We start from the raw sequence: 19,104 nt of genomic DNA on the forward strand, positions 1-19,104 counted from the left end.
CTAATAACCAACTTTCTTATTGATGGGAAAAAACAGATATCATAATCATTGTGTCTGAATTTCAGAGAGGACATATATTTTATATTTTGGAATAATTCAGACTACATGTTCAAGGCATAATATTATGTTTATGATTTTGATTTTATTCAGGATTTTATTCAGGAAGGTGTACTGTGCTTGGCTGGCCAAAAAATGTTAAATCACAAAAAGAAAATGAAAAGGTAGTCACCTTTAGGCTCTAAGCACATTTGTGCAACAAAATGCATACTCGGTGAAAGCCGATTGTGGGCAGTTTCGTATTTGCTGAATACTCAGTCGCAGATTGTTTCGCCTGATTTGGAAATAGCTCAGCAGTTGGAATTGGTGCTTAATTTGCTTACGGACCACAGCAAAAATGTGTGCAGATTGCTTTGAATGGACTATTCACAATAGTGCAGGGATTCTTGCATGCAGAAGGATGTATTGTGACAAGCTGGACATTTTTCACACATACTAAAGCTCTGCACAAAAATCACTGAAAGCCGCGCTAATATATTCCCTTTCTCTAATGACCAAAACGTGCATGCTCCTTCAATTTTTTCACTATTCCCCAAGTTTACTGTCATGCCACCATATGATAGCCTGTACTCAATGGAATGTCATTTTTGGAGTAGATATGATGAACTACTTCTAAGTTCTTGGTGGAAGCCCAACAGCTGTGATTTCAGTAGTCATTTTGATTTCATTTAATTGTAAGTATAAAAACATCTGCGGTAAGCCCTCTCAGACCAAGCCCTAAGGTAATGAAGGTTGTTCCTGATTAAGGTAGTGGGTACTCTTCAAATGCCTTTCATCCAATTTCGTTAGGCATTCGGACTAATAGCACTGTAAACTGCTTTAGTTTGCTTTTGAATCAATGGGTGCCCATAAGATTGTGGCAGAAGGCACGCACAGTTTGCATGAAAATGCAGTGTCATGACAATACCGGACTTCAACATAAAGGTACAAGTCGTTGAATTGCACTGGTTATGCCTCAAGTGAGGGAGCCTTCCAGCTGAGATGCTGTTTTGAGTTTTTTGAAGGTGGCTACTGTGTTGGAGGTTCTCATCTCAGACAAGATCTCATCTCAGACAAGATGGAATTGTTATGGTGGCAGCGAGGAGGGAAAAGAACCGGACCGGGAGGAGGATTAAGATGGACAGCTGGTGAAAGTATTGTGATCTGAGTGGGCACAGGAGGGCGGTTCTGGAGGTGGATATTATCGCGCTGGGCGCAAGGTTAAGGCTTTGGATGGACTTGAATATCAGTGTTTGCACTATGTACAATGAGCGATTTGTGACCATTCTACTTTTTGAACAGATACGTTGTGGAATGAGTAGTTAAATAGGATGGCAAAACTGAGCTCTGAGGATTTTTTCAAGGAGTTTGTAGGAATGTTGGGAAAGCCCAACGTTTAGGCTGTTGTTATGCTTACTGAGTAATATTTTTGTGCGCGTTTTGGCTATATAATGGTGGTAATGTTTACAAGCTGATAGTGAGTCTGTAGAATAAGAGGTTAAATATTATGTGGTGGCAAAGCCGAAGATTTTGTCATGGTGTTTGTAGGAATTGTGGAATGGCACAATAATCAGATTATCTTAGATATGCTTACTGAGCAATACTTTTTGAGGGTTTTAGCTGTGCAGTGATGTTAATGTTTACAAACCTATATTTGTCTTGTATCAGCAGAAGTGATGACTACACTGAGTCACTTCTTTCCATTGAAGTACACCACATTGTTTGGTGGATGAGAGTGTTTATGGAAAGAATAAGAATAAGATATTTTTGGGTCGGTAATTGCAGAAATTAAACTGTCTCCATTTTTTCAGACTTCATCTTGAGCATGTGAGGACCGACCAATAATAGACAGAGAATAAATAATCTGCCATCTAAGTTTGGAGTGAATTTATCAGTAAGGAAAGGAAGATTTAGTCATTTTTGATAAAAAGGAGATATTCGAAGCAGGAGAATGTGAAGCAGTAGTGTAATAGGCAAATAACATGGACAAGAACAAAGCTTCGGAATAATACAGGCTCTAGGGGGCAGGCCCTGAGGAGGTCAAGCACAAGGAGAATACACAGATGAGTCAGAGAAATAAGAACTAAGCAGGTAGTGAAGTAGTGCAGCCGTTTCTCAGAGTGGAGCGTATGTCGTCGCTCCAGGTGTGTACGGCGGCGGCAAACAGTTTAAGGAAGATCAGAAAGCAAGATAAATTCTGAAAGTAGACTGAGGAGATCAGTTGAATCAATGGGATGTAAGGGTCTTGGTTTAGTGTTTTTTTGGAGAACTCAGTTTGAAGTGGGCTGCAGAAATTGTTCTCTGTGATGTAATGAGTAAGGCAAGTGAATATGATCCTTTCAGTCCTTTTGGGAAGGAACAGTAGTGGCCAACATGGCTGCAAGGTAGAAGAGAAAGAGGGACAGACAAATTAGTAGGTCCAGTAGTGGGTTCCATCAGCCGGGAGGTGACCACAATTCTCTTGAAGCAAGGGACTAGAGACCTGATTAAAGGAAGTTATAGTCTTGACATGTTAGGCGGGCGAGGGTTATTAGTTCAAAGGTTTTGATATTGTGCGGTGTGCTTTTATCAGATGGGGTGTTATGGGATAAGTCGCTGTGAGAACTGGGATGGAGGTGGGAAGGAGAGCTAAGAGGATGACTAAGGTAGGAGATATAGGTAGGGAAGAGAATCTGAATCAGTCAAGATATTTAAAGTTTAACATGAGAAATAAGAGACTTTCTGTTTGTGTTGACTGTCATGAAGCAGTGCAGAAATGATGTGTGTGTCTAGGTAGGATATGAGGGCTGACTGGAGTGGGGGGAGGGTAGGACAGTTTGGAGGGTGTTGGAGAGCCTACTGGGTTGGTTATGGATTGAGGAATTCACAGTCTTATGGTATGATCAGTTACAGTTTAGAGGAGCACAAGAAAGTGTATGTAGAGGGCCAGGGAAGTGTTTGTTTCTTCATTTATGTTTTTTTGTGTGAATGGCAGTAGGGAAGATTCAGTACATGGGATTGTAAATAATGGGTCAAAGTGCTTGGGATATGCTATAAGGGGACAACGACTTTGAGAAGGGGTAGATGCACAAAGTTCTTCAGAAAGTGGTAAGGGAACACAAAGTTTTGGTTAGGAATAAAGAGACAATGAGCTTGGGGCAGTGGAGTCTGGGGATAGGGATGAGGCCAGTGTTTGGGATTGAGGTAAGGGAACAATGTGTCTGAGAAAGAGGTAAAGAGACAAAGGGGCATATTTATAAGCCCCAAGCGCCACCTCGCGCCACATTAGCGTAATTTTTTTATGCTAATGTGGCCCAACGAGGCCAAAATCCTTGCACAATTTTTACAAAGTGGACAATGCATGCTTTGTGTCACTTTGTTACCCTTTGCGCTACATTATGCCTGCTCTAGGCATAATGTATGCAAAGGGTGCGTTCCCCCGTTAGAGGGGGGCTAAAAAACTGGTGCAAGGAATTCTAAGAGATTTCCTTGCGTCATTTTTTATGGCACTTTTAACGCCTGCACAGAGCAGGCGTTAAAAGGGGGCTTCCATTATTTATAATGGGCCTCTATGTACTCTGCAGGAGTAGCGACACCAATCCTGCAGAGTACACCAATAGCATCAATAAAAATGAGGCTACTGCCCGCTACTGAGTGCCACAGTGCGCCGTATCTTAGATACAGCACACAATGGTGGCAGCCGGGGGGCGCTAAGGGGCTTAAGGAAAGTGGCATTACACTAGGTGCAGCGCCACTTTTCTTAAATATGTCCCAAAGTGCTTGGGATGGGGTTAAGGAGGCAAAGTGCTTGTAATAGAGGTGTAAGGCAAAAAGTGCGTGGGAAATAAACCAAGGGGACAAAAGCCATTCCCTGTGTGCACAAAAGTAGAAGCAACATCATCCACTCCAGCGTTAGTCTTGCATGCACAGAAATACTCAGGTGGTCATTGAAGATTCAGAAAGGGGGAATCAGGGCGCAAAACAGTCTTTGCACAACAGGTTTCATGAATTAGGAGTGATGTAGGTTGAGATTTCCTGTGTTTGAAGTTGGACTGAGTTGTGCAGGGGCTGCATGAGGTTTCGGGAATGGCTGCTAGAAGGAACTTAGGTTGACGCTGTGCTAGAAGGAGCAAGACCTAGACAGTACTCCAGCTGAGATTGTGGTTGTTCAGGACAAGGAGATGAGAATAATCTAAAAGCTGTCTGAAAGAAACTAAGGCCCTCATTTCAACCCTGGCGGTCGGACGAGGCTGACTGCCAAGGCTGAACCGCCTTGACGGTGTCTACCACCATGGACAGGCTCGCGGTAAGGGGAGTCAAAATCCCCAGGGCAGCGCTGCAAGCATCGCTGCCCTGGCGGATTCTGACCGCCGGGACATTCATGGCGGTAAACCGCCGGTCCCTGCAGTGTGACCGTGGCGGTACCGCGTGGTCATAATATGGCAATTCGTACCGCCAGCCTGTTGGTGGTACGAACGCCACTTTAACCCTGGTGGTCGGTGACCACCAGGGTTGTAATGAGGCCCTAAGTGTCTAGATGCATGCATCAAGGGTGCGGAGGTGCTCTCTTTACACAGCCACAATAGCTGGAACCACTACTAGGCATGTGCCCGTCTCTTTGTGATATTAGACTATTTGACTTCACTTTCATTACAAATTAACTGTTTGTTGTGCACACTTAGTATGCATTACTTCTTTCTCTCTGTTTTTACACGCACTCCGATGCAGACACACACACAAATATGCATAGTGCTTAATTTGAACCGATGGTTGCAGGTTGGGCCCACTGGCACTCATTTTTGGGGCCTGTACTGGAACCTATTTCCCTCAACAAACTGTGATTAAGAGCAAGAGAGAAAGAAGCCCAAAAAGGGGAGAGAAGGGGCAATTAACACATGATGGTGACAAAAAGAGAAAGCAAGGATGAAAAACAACCTGCAGGAGTGAGATAGAGGGACGGGGATGTCTCGTGGATTAAAGAGGCATGAGGTATAATCAAGACTATGCATTCTTAGTATTCAGCACCTTGGATAGCACCGGTCATGGCTTCTGAACAAAACTGGGGGCCCAGCTCTCATTCTTTTACAAATTAAGCACTGCACAATCACACCTCTTATCTCATTCGCTTATCTTCACTGTTCTATTTCTTTTGGCCTCTAACCCCTACTCTCTATCTATGCCTTTGACCCCCCCCCAATGCACGTGAACCTCTTATCTCATTTGAAGAACAGTGCTGCACAGTTCATCCTGCAATGACACTGCAGATAGAGGACGAGCAAATATTGATTAATGATTGGGAAGTAGATAGTAGGTCGACTAACAGACAAATGTGATTGACAGATCAAACATAGCTGCAGTTCACATCATAGATCAATAGGCGGACGGAAAAGGAAACCGATTTAGAGATAGCTAAAAGGTGAATGCTTACGCAGGGTTGGGAAGGGTGTGAATAACATGTAGTGTAACAGAGACAGATTTCTGAGCGGGCAGAGATATACAAAATACCAGAAAATGCATAGGTGATTGTGACAGAAACTTACTGATCGAACCAGTCATTAATTTGTACATAAAAACATGCCAGTGCTGAAAGCTCTCCTTTGAAACTCGCGGCTGCTGCAATTAAATGTGCGAGCTCAGAATACTGAGGCAGCGTAATCCTGAAGCCATCTCTGGTCTCTGTAGTTCAATTACAGCCACTGCTTAATTTGTAAAGAAAAACGTGCCGGTGCCCAAAGCCCTTCTCTTAAAAGCGCCTGCTGCGATTAAATGTGCGAACACGGAATACTGAGGCAGCGTAATCCTAACAACCATCTCGGGCCTCTTTATTCCATTTAAAGCCACTCCCTGTCCATTGAGCTCACTCCTGCAGCTCTCTGCTTTCTCCCATTGTGACGCTTTTTCGTTTTTCTCTTCCTCCGTCTTTCCCATATTAGTCTTTCGCTCGCAGTAAATGCATGAGACAGAAAAATAAGTGCTGGCCCTCAAAAATAAGTGCCGGTGCTGTGCACCGGAAACAACAAGCACAAATTAAGCACTGATTACAGCCACTCCGTGCACGTCCAGCTCACTCTTGCAGCTTTCTACTTTCTCTTTTTCTGACGCTTTATCGTCTTTTTCTTACTCCATTTTTCCCATATGTGCCTTTTGTTCACCGTTAATGCCTGCTGCAGAAAAGTAAGTGCCAGCCCCAAAAATAAGTGCTGGTTTCCCCCACCGGCAACCTGTGGCTCAAATTAAGCACTGGATAGAACCAGTGATGTAGCCACTGCACCTGCTGCACAAATCTAAGCTACGCTGCTAGATACAACTACAATATGCACAGAAGCTGACAGATAGCTCCATTTATGCAACTATGTAAACGGTGACCTAGACAGACGTAGAGTCTGTCATACAAATCCAAGTAAGGACCGTCAATTTTGCCTGACTTTGTTCTGATTGAAAAAAATATGAATGGATGGATAAATGGTGCATTCACTCACTTCTAGCATAGGTGCCATCTATGGCTCAAACTCATCTTGTGGAGCTGAGGTTAGTCTTTTGTTGGAAAGCAGAGATAGAACATGGATGGGCGAACGTAATTGAGAAAGATTGGACAAGCTGCATTCTCTCATTTATGTTTCATAGAGTCCCACAGAATGAGTCAATTTGCCTCAGCTTCTTGGGACCTGGATACACCAGGACAAAGGCCAGTATCGTAGCCCAAATTGAAGCATTGGAAAAAGGTATACATGATGTGTCGAACATTGTGCTGGATAATATTAAAGAAAGCAAGAAAGAGAGCAGCAAAGATAGAAACTTATAAGGGAGACTGTAAAATGCACGAGAGAATCCATTTATGAACATCTGTAATCACTACTGCGTGCCAAGATGCACCTGATAGCATTTTGAAAGGGCGGAACAGACAGCAAAAAGACAAATAATCATATGTCCTCATTGTCTTAGACACCTTTTCAGTTGCAATAATTACCATTTAATGTGAATTCTCCATTCACTTTCTAATGACAAAAGATCATACCATGCATGCTGTTTGCACAGTTGGTCCACTGACTCTTCAAGGAGCCAAGGGCCAGGTGTAATAAGCCACTTTGCGATCACAAACCCTGTGAGTCACTACATCACAAGGTTTGTGGACACAAAATGGCTTTTTTTGCTATCTACTAAACTGCTTTTGTGACTTCAAAATCTCTTTCTGAATCACGAAGTGGGCTGCTGATTCATTCCGAATCTGAGTTAGGAAGGAGCTTGAAAGGGGTGTGCCCTCCTATTTGTGAATCACAATGAGATGTATAAATGGTTTGTGACCATATTTACAGTTGCAAACCATTGAAAAGTTACTGACTCCCCAAAGATGGTGGAAAGCTGACCCCATTAAACAGCACAGCTTTGCCTTCGGCAGTTGTGCTGGGGAAGTTTGGGGACTGCAGTCAGTGGTCCAGGTTCCCCGTGGGAAGTGGGCATGCTCTCTGCCATGTGTTCATGAGGGCTCATGTTGTGCCTATGTGGCCGGCAAGTTTAGCTAGAACCAAAGTGTCAAGGAAAATTCTCAGGCTTTTTGGCTAATTATGTTCCTCAAATTCAGGAGCACCCCTTTGCCTTCAGAAGTGCGGCCACAACATCTGCTCTGAAGACACTAAAAGCTTGCTGAGCAGCTAACATGTTTCATGCGACCGCTCAGCAAACTTTTTTTATTTTGCAGAAACAAATGCCCAAATTGGGAGTTTGTTTTTGTTAAACAAAATACTTATGACCATGGGAGACTTCTTCAAGGGTGTAGGGTTCATTTTGTTCTGTTTGGGAATGTCATGATTTTCCTGGCGGTCTCAAAGAGAAAAGTTCATCAGACCATCCACTCTGAATAGGGAAGTTGATCTGATGTACTTACACCAATGGCCCCTAGCTCATCAGGCTGTTGGTGTTGGGATTCCACCGGCACGGCAAGCAGGGCACTGGCAGGAAAACATGGCCGTTCCCCCCTGTCCGTCAGTTTGGCTGACAGGATACTTTGCAACGTTTGTGGCAGAGTACCCTGTTCGCAACACTCTAATTCAAGCCCAAGTATGTGCTACCCTGGCATTGTGAGGAGGCACAAGGGGTTCCCTAGATCCCCCAGTTAATCTGTTCCAAGATCGCTGTTAGATTGGCTGATATTATGAACCAATTTAGCATTCAGGTTTGCAGGATTTGCAGCCAGTTTCCCAGAATCCCAGAATCTAGAGGCCAGAGATGTATTTATATGGTCAAATTTAGACTATGGTAGAAACCACATTCCAGATATTCAGGATGACACGTGATTTAAAGTTGGGTGGCTACGCGAAAGTAGAGTCCTTGAGTAAACTTTCCTTCCTCCTTCTATTATGTAGAAAATCCTAGTTGTGGATTTTGCAGTCCTTTCAGTAACCAGAGGTAGAGTAAAAGGCATACAACTATGAAACGCCAAACCACCACAGGTTTCAGGAAATTGATGAAAACCGATGAAGTGCATTTTTATGATTTTGAACTGTGCAGACATTTGTATGATCGAAAATCTGAGGGCAACCTTGCATAGCAATGTGCAAGCCAAATACATAGATTTCTGCAAAGAGGCGAGAGAGGTGTGTTTACGCAGTAAACATAGAGATGGGTATGGATGGGTTCGTGTGAGCAATTGGCAACCTGGTTAAACAATATACTCATATTTACGCAGCTATTATAAAAAATACTCATTTATTTGTTACTGAATCCATTGTACTGCTCTTGACTTATATTTTTTAAGAGAACCTATATGTTATCTTTTGCCCCTTTCATTTCCCCAATCCTTCCCTTTTAGTCTCTCGTTCTGATACAAAAAGTACTGATGCTTAGTTATTGGTTGTGTTGTTTTTGATTTGCTATTGTTATGAATAATGTAGTACTTCTGCATGAATTAAACATGGTTTTTGTTATAATAAATTATATTATTTTAATGAATTAACTAATTATCCAATAATAATTTTAAACTAAAAACAGGAAGGGTTTTATAGCCATAGGGTAAATATTGTAGTATCTCTTAGAGTACTTTTATGGCTTTGTACCTGGTTGCAAATTCGCCACACTGGGGATTTTGAGACGGGTGTTGTGAGGCGGTGTTCCTCTTGCAGACTGGCTGTTGCCACAGCTTTTACCAACATTGTTCAGAGCATATCATGTGCGTGTGATGCAATCATTTTGCTGTTGAGCATCATCTAGGAAGTAGACCATAAATGTAAATTTTCTCTTTAGACCTTGGCGCCAAGGCCGCCTTTGATAGTTTTGTTTTATTGAACTAATAATGTATTAGATTCTACAGGGACCTTTTGCTCTTCACTGTGCTGGCTTCGGTTCTTTAACCCTCGGTACAAAGGCTTGGTGTCAGCTCTGAGCCGCAGAAAGCGCGGGCCCAGTCCCCGCCAAATACTGGAGTAACAGCTGGCTCATTCCATATGTATAAGATCACCTCTCAGCGGACGCGCTGCCTATTCTGAAACGTAATTAGCGCACTTTGATAAACAGACCAGTAATTATCAGTGATTGCCAAGTCAGTGGAGAAATATTCAGATCATGCTGGTCATGGCACCTGCGGCCTATGGCTCATCAGTTCCAAAAACGCGCTCATTATCACCAGAAAACTGGCTGCGACCGCTGCACGTGAACATTAAACCAGTATTGTAGCACAAGTACAAAAAAAACACATTCACCTGTATTTTCAGTGACGTGTAATATTCGATTTTTATACCTTGTTTTTTGCATCACTATTATCAGTGATACAAGTGTTATTTGATCTTCTTTGCAGTTTGTATTTTTCGGAGTGTCTTGACGGCACTGCTGTTATCAATTCTTTAAAATGCTCATAAATTGGGTTTTGATTATTCCCTGTGGAGAATTATAGTCTCAGCTCATGTTATTTACTGTTTGGTGTATTATTTTGTTTCCTCTACACTCAATCATTGTACATTGAATTCATTATCTCACACACGAGTTGTGCAAAGAAAGCAACCTCTTTTGTATTTTGTTTTACGCAGTAGACTTTTTTTATTTGTTAAATGTTTCCTCTGGAATACCTTAACAACCATTACCACCTCTACCACCGTTACCACCAGCACTATTAACATCAGTACAGACATTACCACTGCTACCATTGTCACCAGCATTCCAGACAGACAGATGGGAATAGCACCAGTGAGAAAACCATGGAAGAGCTGGAGACCTCACAGTCAGTGTGAATGACGAGCCAGCATAGACTTGCATAGTGTTTATGGGTCTACACTTGATCCATAGTGGGGAAACAAGAGGAGAACTGAATACCATGCAGGGTTTGTTTGCCCAGTGATGGCCTTTTGATGTGTTTACTCTATGTGTCTCCAGTACCACTACTGCTGGCTATTTGTAACTTTAAAGAAAGGTGATTTGAGCTGGAACCTGCTTTATGGGAACTAGCAAATCACTGTGATTTAGACAACCACCCATACAATGTATAATAGCTTAACCACACATCCTCTTGGAATTCTTCTGGTTCTTCTCTGAGGCATGGACACTCTGGTGCGGTACTCTGAGAGCTTCATGACATTATGAGGCCCACACCTTGGGCAGTTGTCCTAATGAATACTCAGTGATTGTTGACTGAGCTAATTTCTGTTGCATGCTCTGGGCTCTGATTTGCTTTGTAAGTGCGTCTGAATTTTGGTGCTAGTGAAAAGTGTCATGTTGCTCGCTATCTGCTATTTATGCTTGGCGAGTTTGCACTTTCCTGCTTATGCTACATTTTTGTGTTACATGTCAGTGAATCTTGGACAAAACATTTTCACTATAAGAAAGCCAAACATAGGGAGCAAGAGAAATGATTTCTTCACCTGTTCAAATGCTTTTTTTTTTTTTATGTGACCATACAGAAATAATGAAAGTTGAATTGCATACACACCCTAACTCTCTGTCTGTGCATTGACACTTTCCGAGTGGGACAGAAAACAGGCCCAGGCACCAAGTAAGATTGGCGCTCATTAGCGAATGCGAAAGCATAAAAATGTCCCATAGTCTGCAAATCAGTGCAGTTATGTACTTGTAAAGACAGACTGTATAGTTGTTTTGCAAGTTATGGGAGATTGCAAGTGGAGCATCAGCCAAAAACAGAAGACTGAACCTCCTTCAGGACCACCCTCAGCCAGTATCACCACCTCCTGAAAGAAACCAAGACAAAAGCTCTAAATGACTGCATCAGAGCCAGCACAAACCACAGCAAAGAACTCTTAGCCATTGTCAAGGAGTTCACCAATCCTGCAGCCACAAAGAACGACATCACTCCCTCCCAGGAACTGCGACAACCTTGCCGACTTCTTCCACGACAAGATCTCGGCTATCTACAAAAACTTTGAATGCCAACCTTTGGCTGCAGACAGTATCAACCAGCTCACATGCACGAACATGAATTCCGAACACCTTCTCATCCAATTGGAACTCCTTATCATTTTTTTATTTTTTTTTAAATGTGTTTTTATTATTTAATATCACACAACAAAGTTACATAAATGAAAACTGTCAATGAGGATAACATTTTGCAACAGGTGCATTCATCACGTCGCCCAAGGCGGCTATTGTACCGTGCCTGAGCTAAACTGCACTCCACCCGCTCCCGCACCACTGCCAGGGGGTCCGTGCTACCACGAGCCAGGGCAGGGGGGCATGGTCCGGGCCAAGCATCATACTAAAGCATCCTGTTGCACTAAAAATCAGCTAATGAGAGGGAGGAACAATGAAAAAAAAAATATATATCTGTGAGGGGGGGTGAGGGCTGGCGGGGCCCACGGGGTGGGGGAAGCGGGGGCAGAGGAGGTGGGGAAGAAACGCGCAGGCGATTGGTCGTTAGCCCATTAGTGTGCTGGTGTTATTACTGGTTGGTAGCCCTCTGTAAGGTTATGCCAGCTTCGTGCAGTCACCCCCTGCTCTTGTCCACATTTATATATATATATATATATATATATATATATATATATATATATATATATATATATATATATATATATATTTTTTCCTTATCGTTTTTATTTATTTATTTATACTTCTGCACCCTTTTGTCTCATTAGGTCTCCTGCCTGTTTAGTTTTTTGTTATTTATACTTGGGTTTGCTTTGTGGTTGGGTTCAGCTATGTGATATTTTGCTTCAAGCCTGATGAGGGGTGGCTGTGCGCTATCCCTGGGGGGATGCAGCTATTTGGGAGTGTACGGTGCAGCTGTAGCTTGGATTTTAGTGTTTGTTGGGAGAGTGTTCAGGGCGGGCGTTCGTCATCTTTTCTTTCTATTATTGCAACAAAAGAGTTCCAGGTGTCGAGACCTTTGACCAGAACCCCCTTTGTTGATAGGAGCTGCAGCGTGCCGGCCTTGGCCCTGGCCCAGCGCTGCAGCTCCGATCGCCATTGTTCGATGCCCGGCGCAACTGGGGCCTTCCAGTGCATGGCTATAAGGCGTCTGTACATCACCAGCGCCAGCGCTATGCATCTAAGAGTTTGTTTCCGTTTTTTGAGGCTTGGACCTATACCCAGCAAACACAGCTCCGGGGTGGAGGACAGTACAACAGCTGTCCAATCGACAAGCAATTCTATTATGTCGCCCCATACTTTCCGGATTGGGGGGCATTCCCATGTCATGTGGTAAAAGGTGGCTTCGGGAGTGGCGCATCTGGGGCATGTTTGCTTTGATTGGGGGAACATACGGGTTATTCGGTGAGGTGATAAGTATGTTTGATGTAAATAATTAAACTGGGTGTAGCGGAAACGCGGGTTGCGTGATACTTCTTTTGTCATTGTCAACGCCTGTTCCCAAGCGGGTTGTGAAAGGGGTTCTGCTAGCACTGCATCCCATCTGTTCTTTGATTGTACTTGTTTATTTTCAACGTAGGAAGTTAAAATTATGTATGCTCTTGATACATTTATTGGGTCTTCTATGCTACCTAGCAATTCGTGTAGTCTGGGGGAAACATTTGGTTTGGAGTTTTCATTGTTCCAGCAAGACCGTAGTGTCTGGCGTACTGCTCCGTATGCTATAAAACTTCCGCGCCCCAGTTCATATTTATCAGTTAGTGTATTGAAAGTTAGGAGGCGTCCTTCATTATAGATGTCGCCAATGGTGCGTATTCCCTTTTCTGGCCATCTGTTCAGGCCAACTCTGGCTGCTATGTTGGCAAGTTTCGAGATGGCTAATAATGGTAGCCTGGGGGAATATTGTGGTGTTTTGTTATCCATGAGCACATGGTGGCCCCATATCAAGTGCGCAGTTTTCAGTAGTATATTGCGTGGGTGTTTGGGGGATTCACGATTCATCAGGTATTGTATTAAGCCCATGTTCCCTAAAGACGAGAGGATCATCTGTGATTCAGCTCCGTCTGGGCGGCCTAGCCAGGATGAAATCCATTGTACCTGGGAAGCTGCGTAGTGCATTTCGAATCTAGGTGCTCCCAGTCCACCCATTGTTAGTGGTTGGTGTATTTTTGATAGTGCCACTCGTCGTCTTCCGTTGCCCCATATGAGATTTATTAATAGGCTATTCAGAGGTTTAAAGAAGGAGGCTGGGAGAGCCATGAAGAAGTACAACAGTCGGGGTAGGATTACCATCTTCGCTATGGCTACTCTGCCCATCGGTGACAGTGGAAGTGAGCACCAGAAGGGCAGGGAGCCTCTGATGGATCGGACCGCTTGCCCCAAGTTGCCGTCCCTGAGGTCTCGTGCGTCGTGGTATATGTTTACACCCAAGTATTTGAAGGTGGTGTAACACTATTTCAGGTCACCCGGGTTGGAGGGTAATCTGTGTGCTTCAGGGACAGGGCACATAGGAAAAATGCACGACTTAGACCAGTTTACCTTAAGCCCGGACAATGTGCCAAATCTGCTCAGTAACTTCAGCACGTCAGGTAGGGATTTTTGGTAATCTCGTAGGAAAATAAGTGCATCATCTGCATATAGTGACACTATGCGGTATGTGTGGTCGTCTCGGATGCCCCGTGCAGGGGCTACCGCACGTAGGTGGGCTGCTAAGGGTTCAATTGCGAGGGTGAATAAGAGCGGGGATAATGGACAGCCCTGTCTGGTTCCTCTCTCTATTTTAAACGGTTGCGAAATCGTGTCGCCCGTTTTAACTCTTGCTGATGGGTTAGTGTAGAGCACCCTTATCCATCTGATAAATGTTCGGCCGACACCCATACGGCGCAGTGTTTCCATCAGAAAGGGCCAACTCAGCGTATCGAATGCTTTTTCTATGTCCAGTGAGACTGCCACTTGAGCATAGTCATCCGTTTGTGAGTTCGCCATTAGGCGCAATAAGTTTTGAATGTTGCTAAATGTGCGCCGGCCAGGTATGAAACCAGCCTGATCACGGTGAATCAGGTCCGGCATACATGGAAGCAAGCGGTTGGTTAAAAGTTTGCAGAGTAGCTTGCAATCTGTGTTCAGTAGTGATAGTGGTCTGTATGAGCGTACATCTAGAGGGTCTCTCCCCGGTTTAGGTAGCACTGCTATCAGTGCTTCACGGCATGTGTCCGGTAGTTGTCCGCACTTTAGCGCCTCGGACAACATCTCTAGGTATGGGGTTAGTGTTTGAGTCGGGAACATGCTATAGTATTCAATGGGCAGTCCATCGCTGCCAGGTGCTTTGCCATGTGGCAGTTGTTTTAGGGCCTGTTGTATCTCATTGATATCAATCGGTCTTTCCAGGTCTGCAACCTGAGCGACAGTTAGATGGTTCAGCTCGATGTCAGTAAAAAACTCATTCAGTGGTGTTTCGAGTGGGGGAAGGGGAGCTTTGTATAGTGTGCTGTAATACTCCTTGAAGGCTGAGTTGATATCGGCCTGGGCATTTACTATTGGTCCTGTATCTAATCGGATGGCTCCTATAGGGGATTTCCGGCCTTCGTTGTGTATGAGCCATGACAGTAATTTACCCGATCTGTCACCCTCAGCGTGGTTTCGAGCTATGTAGTGGCGATAATCAAACAGACCTAGTCGTCTGTCAGCATTGTGCCATTGTGAGCGCTTCCCAGCTAGTTCTGTTTGTGTAATCTCACCCCTGGCGAAGTTATTCTCGAGAGAATGTACTTCCTTTTCTAAGTTACTGAGCTCACGTACTAGTGTTTGACGTGCACCGACTGTTGCTGAGATGCATGTTCCTCTAATGACTGCCTTGTGTGCGTCCCATTCCGTTAATCTAGAGCACGTTGTCCCCTTGTTTTGGGTGAAGTAAGAGGATATGTGTGTGGCTAATTCTTCTCGAAATGGGGGGTCTTGCAGCAATCGGGTCTGGAGGCGACAAGTTGGGATGCATGCGCACGGACTGCCCCATCTGATATGAGCGATGAGGGGGGAATGATCTGGGATTACCCTGGCAGTGTACTCGGCACTTGTGATCCTGTGGGTGATGTCTTGGGAAGTGAGGATAAGGTCTATGCGGGTGTGGAGGAGGTGTACTGGGGAGTAGTATGAGTATTCGCGATCGTGGGGGTGTATGCGCCTCCAAGTGTCTGTGAGACGGCGATCTGCCATCCATTGACGTAACATCTGCGAGTTTTTAGTTGTTGGGGAGGCTGCTATGGGGGTGTGTGATCTATCCGTGTCTATATGTGAAACGCAGTTCATATCCCCGCCCCAGATGCATGTAGAGGGGAGGTCATTTGAGAAGTGTGAGATCTTTTTGTGTAGGAATTCACTTTGTACGGGACCCCCGGGGCTATCCATATCAAAACCCCTCTTGCGAATGATGAATTTCCCGAACCATAGACCTGTCCGCCCCACTTCTTTTCCAACCAGGGGATATCTACCGAGGTGATGTGCGTTTCTTGGAGAATGGCTAAATGGATATGGTGACGTTTTAGGTGTGCGTGTATCCTATTGCGTTTTCTTGTGCCCGCCATTCCCTTAATATTCTACATCATTATGTTATATGTTGGTTCCTTATTTGTCATGTTGGGTTAGGTTGTTGTGCGTATTTTTGTGTTCATTGGGGCCAATCCTGCGACGCGTCCAGAGACTGCCGCTAGTCTAGTATGCGCATCCCGCCCACGAGTCCCCCCTGCCACCCGCCCCCGCCCAGCAGCCCCCCCGGGTCTACAAAGTAACATTATCAAAAGAGGATAGTAAAAGTGAGAGGGAAAAAAATAACAGGCAAAATGATATTTCGGGTAAAGCCCAGAGGTAAACGTAGTGGCACAACCGGTGCCTAAACTGCAATCTGTGAGATTAAGTTCCATTCGGGAGTGACTGGGGTGTCGGAGAGCGTGGTCTTGAAATAGCTGGGCGGGTAACGACCCGTCACCAGGATAGTTTTGTCCCTGCGCGGTCCAGGTTGTGGGTTCGTCCGCTTTGGTTGCCCTGTTAGTTCCAGTCAAGGAAGCAGGCGGCCAGGACCCATCCCAAGGAAACCGCCAAGCCCCGCACTAGGCCGCAGGGGGGCGGGAGGTCGCGTGTCCCTCTGCCAGTCTCCCGCTGGTGGCACAGTTCGTGTTCACTCTTGAGGCCTAGAGATCATCCGCACCGCGCGGGGTAAGGTCAGGGCCGGCCAGAAGGAAGGAGGAGGATGCACTGGATTCCCCGTCTGGGGATCCGCTGTCTGTAGCATCTGTGTCGCTACGGGTTTTGGATTGTGGTCGGGTGAAGGAGCTGGTCTCCCTTAATATTTGAGCTTGCTCTGATTCCATTTGCGATTTCGTTGGGCGCAATATAGTCTTGTTTTGTTTTTTTCTCCTCCTGGAGCTGGGAGTTATCCAGTCCTCGGTTGTTGTCTTTTCCGTTGGTGGGCTGATCATACCTTTAGCGTGGATCCATGTCCATGCATCCTCTGGGGTAGGGAACATGAGTGTTTTCTCGTCTATGGCGATACGCAGGCGGGCTGGAAACATAAGAGAATAAGTAATGTTATTTTGTCGCAAGATTTGTTTGATTTTTACAAAAGTTGTACTTCTAGCGTATAGTCCGGGTATGCAGATATGTTATTATTTTCCAAGCTGATTTGACTGGAAGATCTGAAGTGTTGAAGAACAGAATCTCTATGTCTGTGGTTAAGAAATCTGGCTATCATGGGTCGGGGTGGTGCTCCAGGCCGCGGAGGTCTGCCCGGCATTCTGTGGGCTCTCTCTATCATTGGTAATTTTGTGGCATCCTGTATTTTCATTATTTCTTTCAGCCAGTTTTCTAGGAAATCCTCGGCATTGGGTAGTTCCAATCGTTCTGGGATGCCAGTGAATCTGACATTGTTACGTCTTGAGCGCCCCTCTGCCTCTTCAGCTCGGCGTTGTAACTGCGCCAGCACAGTTTCCATTTGTTTGAATTTGCTTTTCATGTCTGTCATCCCCGGTTGAACAGTTTTTAGTGACAGTTCAGCATTATGCACTCTGTCTGTCAGTTTACGGTGGTCGGCTCGGAGTAGGGAGACCTCCAGCACCGCGGCATCGATTTTCCCTTCTAGCGAGGTTTTGGTTTCCATGATTGCCTGCGTAATTTTATCAAATTGCTGAGAGTGTGTGCGTAGCGTTTCGTTCAGTTGAAGCAGCGTTGCATTTTGCATGTCCGGATGGCCTGCGGATGGGGGGAGTTCTCCCTCCGCAGAGGTCCCTGTTTTGGAGTGCTTAGGTTTAACCATTGTGCTCACTGTGTATCCGGGAGGAGTTAGACCGTAAGAAATCAGCTGTGTGTCCTGGAGGGGCGAAGCGGGGGGCCCTGCACACCAATAGTGGGTGATTTTAGCGTGTCCGGTAGTCCAGGCGTGGTTGCGTATTTTTAGGGATATTTGGAGTTAGTATGTTTATTTGTTGTCTGAAGCCCGCTTATTGTTATATCTTCAGCCCACTCCACGTCGCCAGGTCGAGAGCTGGCTGCCTTTAACCTGGATCAGGTGCGATGGATTTTTCACTTGTTTGCTTGTGGCTTGATATTGTGGTGGCCCAGCGTGGTTGTTTTATGCCTTTAATTTATTATGTACCTGCGCAGCTCCCAAACTTCTTGCTTTGATTTCTATATTCTCTTTCTTTTTTTTTTTTTGTCTCTTTTTTTTTTTTTACCTCCTCCGCCTCTTCTTCTTTATCCTTTATGTTGGGTCAGGCCTGGTGCTTGAAAGTCGTTGTCGCACTGGCCCAAAGCGCGAAACCGACTGTTCCCTGGAGGGCCCAGTGCGCTGTTACTTCCTTTTTCAGTGCGGGAGGAGGGGCGGCCGCCCGCCGGCCGCGAGTCCCCCCCGCTGCTCCCATCACCGACGGGGGGCCCAGAAGGTACGCCGCTACCCCAGATCAAGGGCAGAGCGCCACGGCAAGCCGAACGCCCGGTCCCAGCGCCGGCACGCCCCGCGGGGAGACGCGGCCCAAAGCACCCGCCGTGGCGTCACCGCGCGAAGCGGTCACCAGTTTCCAGCAGGGGGGTCACGGCAAGGCGTCCAGGGTGCCAGACCACAGCAGGGGGGCCACGCTCACAGCTGCGCTCCCCCCAAGCTACAGGTTGCTCCGGCGGCCAAGCCGGAAGCCGCGGCATCCTCGGGGGCGTGCCCCAGCCGACAGGCCCACCTCCAGGGCGCGCCGCAGTCCGGGCCCACCAGCCCCGGCCCCCCCGGCGATCCCACGGGGAAGCCGAGCGGGGTCACCTCGCCGCCACGCACACGTCTCGCCGACCGTGAGCGGGCCGCCTCACCGACTCACCGATCGCCTCACCTCCCGGTCCACGGCACCAGGCGCGCCTCGCTCCTTCAGGTCCTGTTGTCGTTTACGGGGCCATCTGCGGCTATTTCTGTTTTCTTGGGGGCTGCCCCCGATTCGAGGGGGGAAGCCTCACCACTTTAGTGCCGGCCAGGGACCAGGATAATCGGCAAGAAGGAGGGCCGCGAGCGGAGCTCTTTGCTCAAGCGTCCGCTCCGGCCGCCATCTTGGCCACGCCATTGGAACTCCTTATCATGCAAGATACTATCTCCATCATGAACTCCGTACACTCGGGAGCACCCAGGGACCCTTGCCTCACCACGTCTTCAACCTCGGAAGCAAGACAATCAGCGACGAGGTCAGGAAGATCCTAAGCACCTCCATCACTGTGGCCTCATTCCTGGAGGTCTGGAAGCATGCTGAAGTGAGGCCTCTCCTG

General features: G+C 46.1%; 1 protein-coding gene across 33 annotated transcripts in view; it reads left to right on the forward strand.

The window, feature by feature from the left end:
* Window positions 1-19,104, forward strand: part of ANK2 (ankyrin 2) — a 1,630,948-nt gene that overhangs the window by 930,963 nt on the left and 680,881 nt on the right. The window lies entirely within an intron of this gene.

This window comes from Pleurodeles waltl, chromosome 1_2, assembly GCF_031143425.1.
Source record: "Pleurodeles waltl isolate 20211129_DDA chromosome 1_2, aPleWal1.hap1.20221129, whole genome shotgun sequence".
Taxonomy (NCBI): domain Eukaryota; kingdom Metazoa; phylum Chordata; class Amphibia; order Caudata; family Salamandridae; genus Pleurodeles; species Pleurodeles waltl.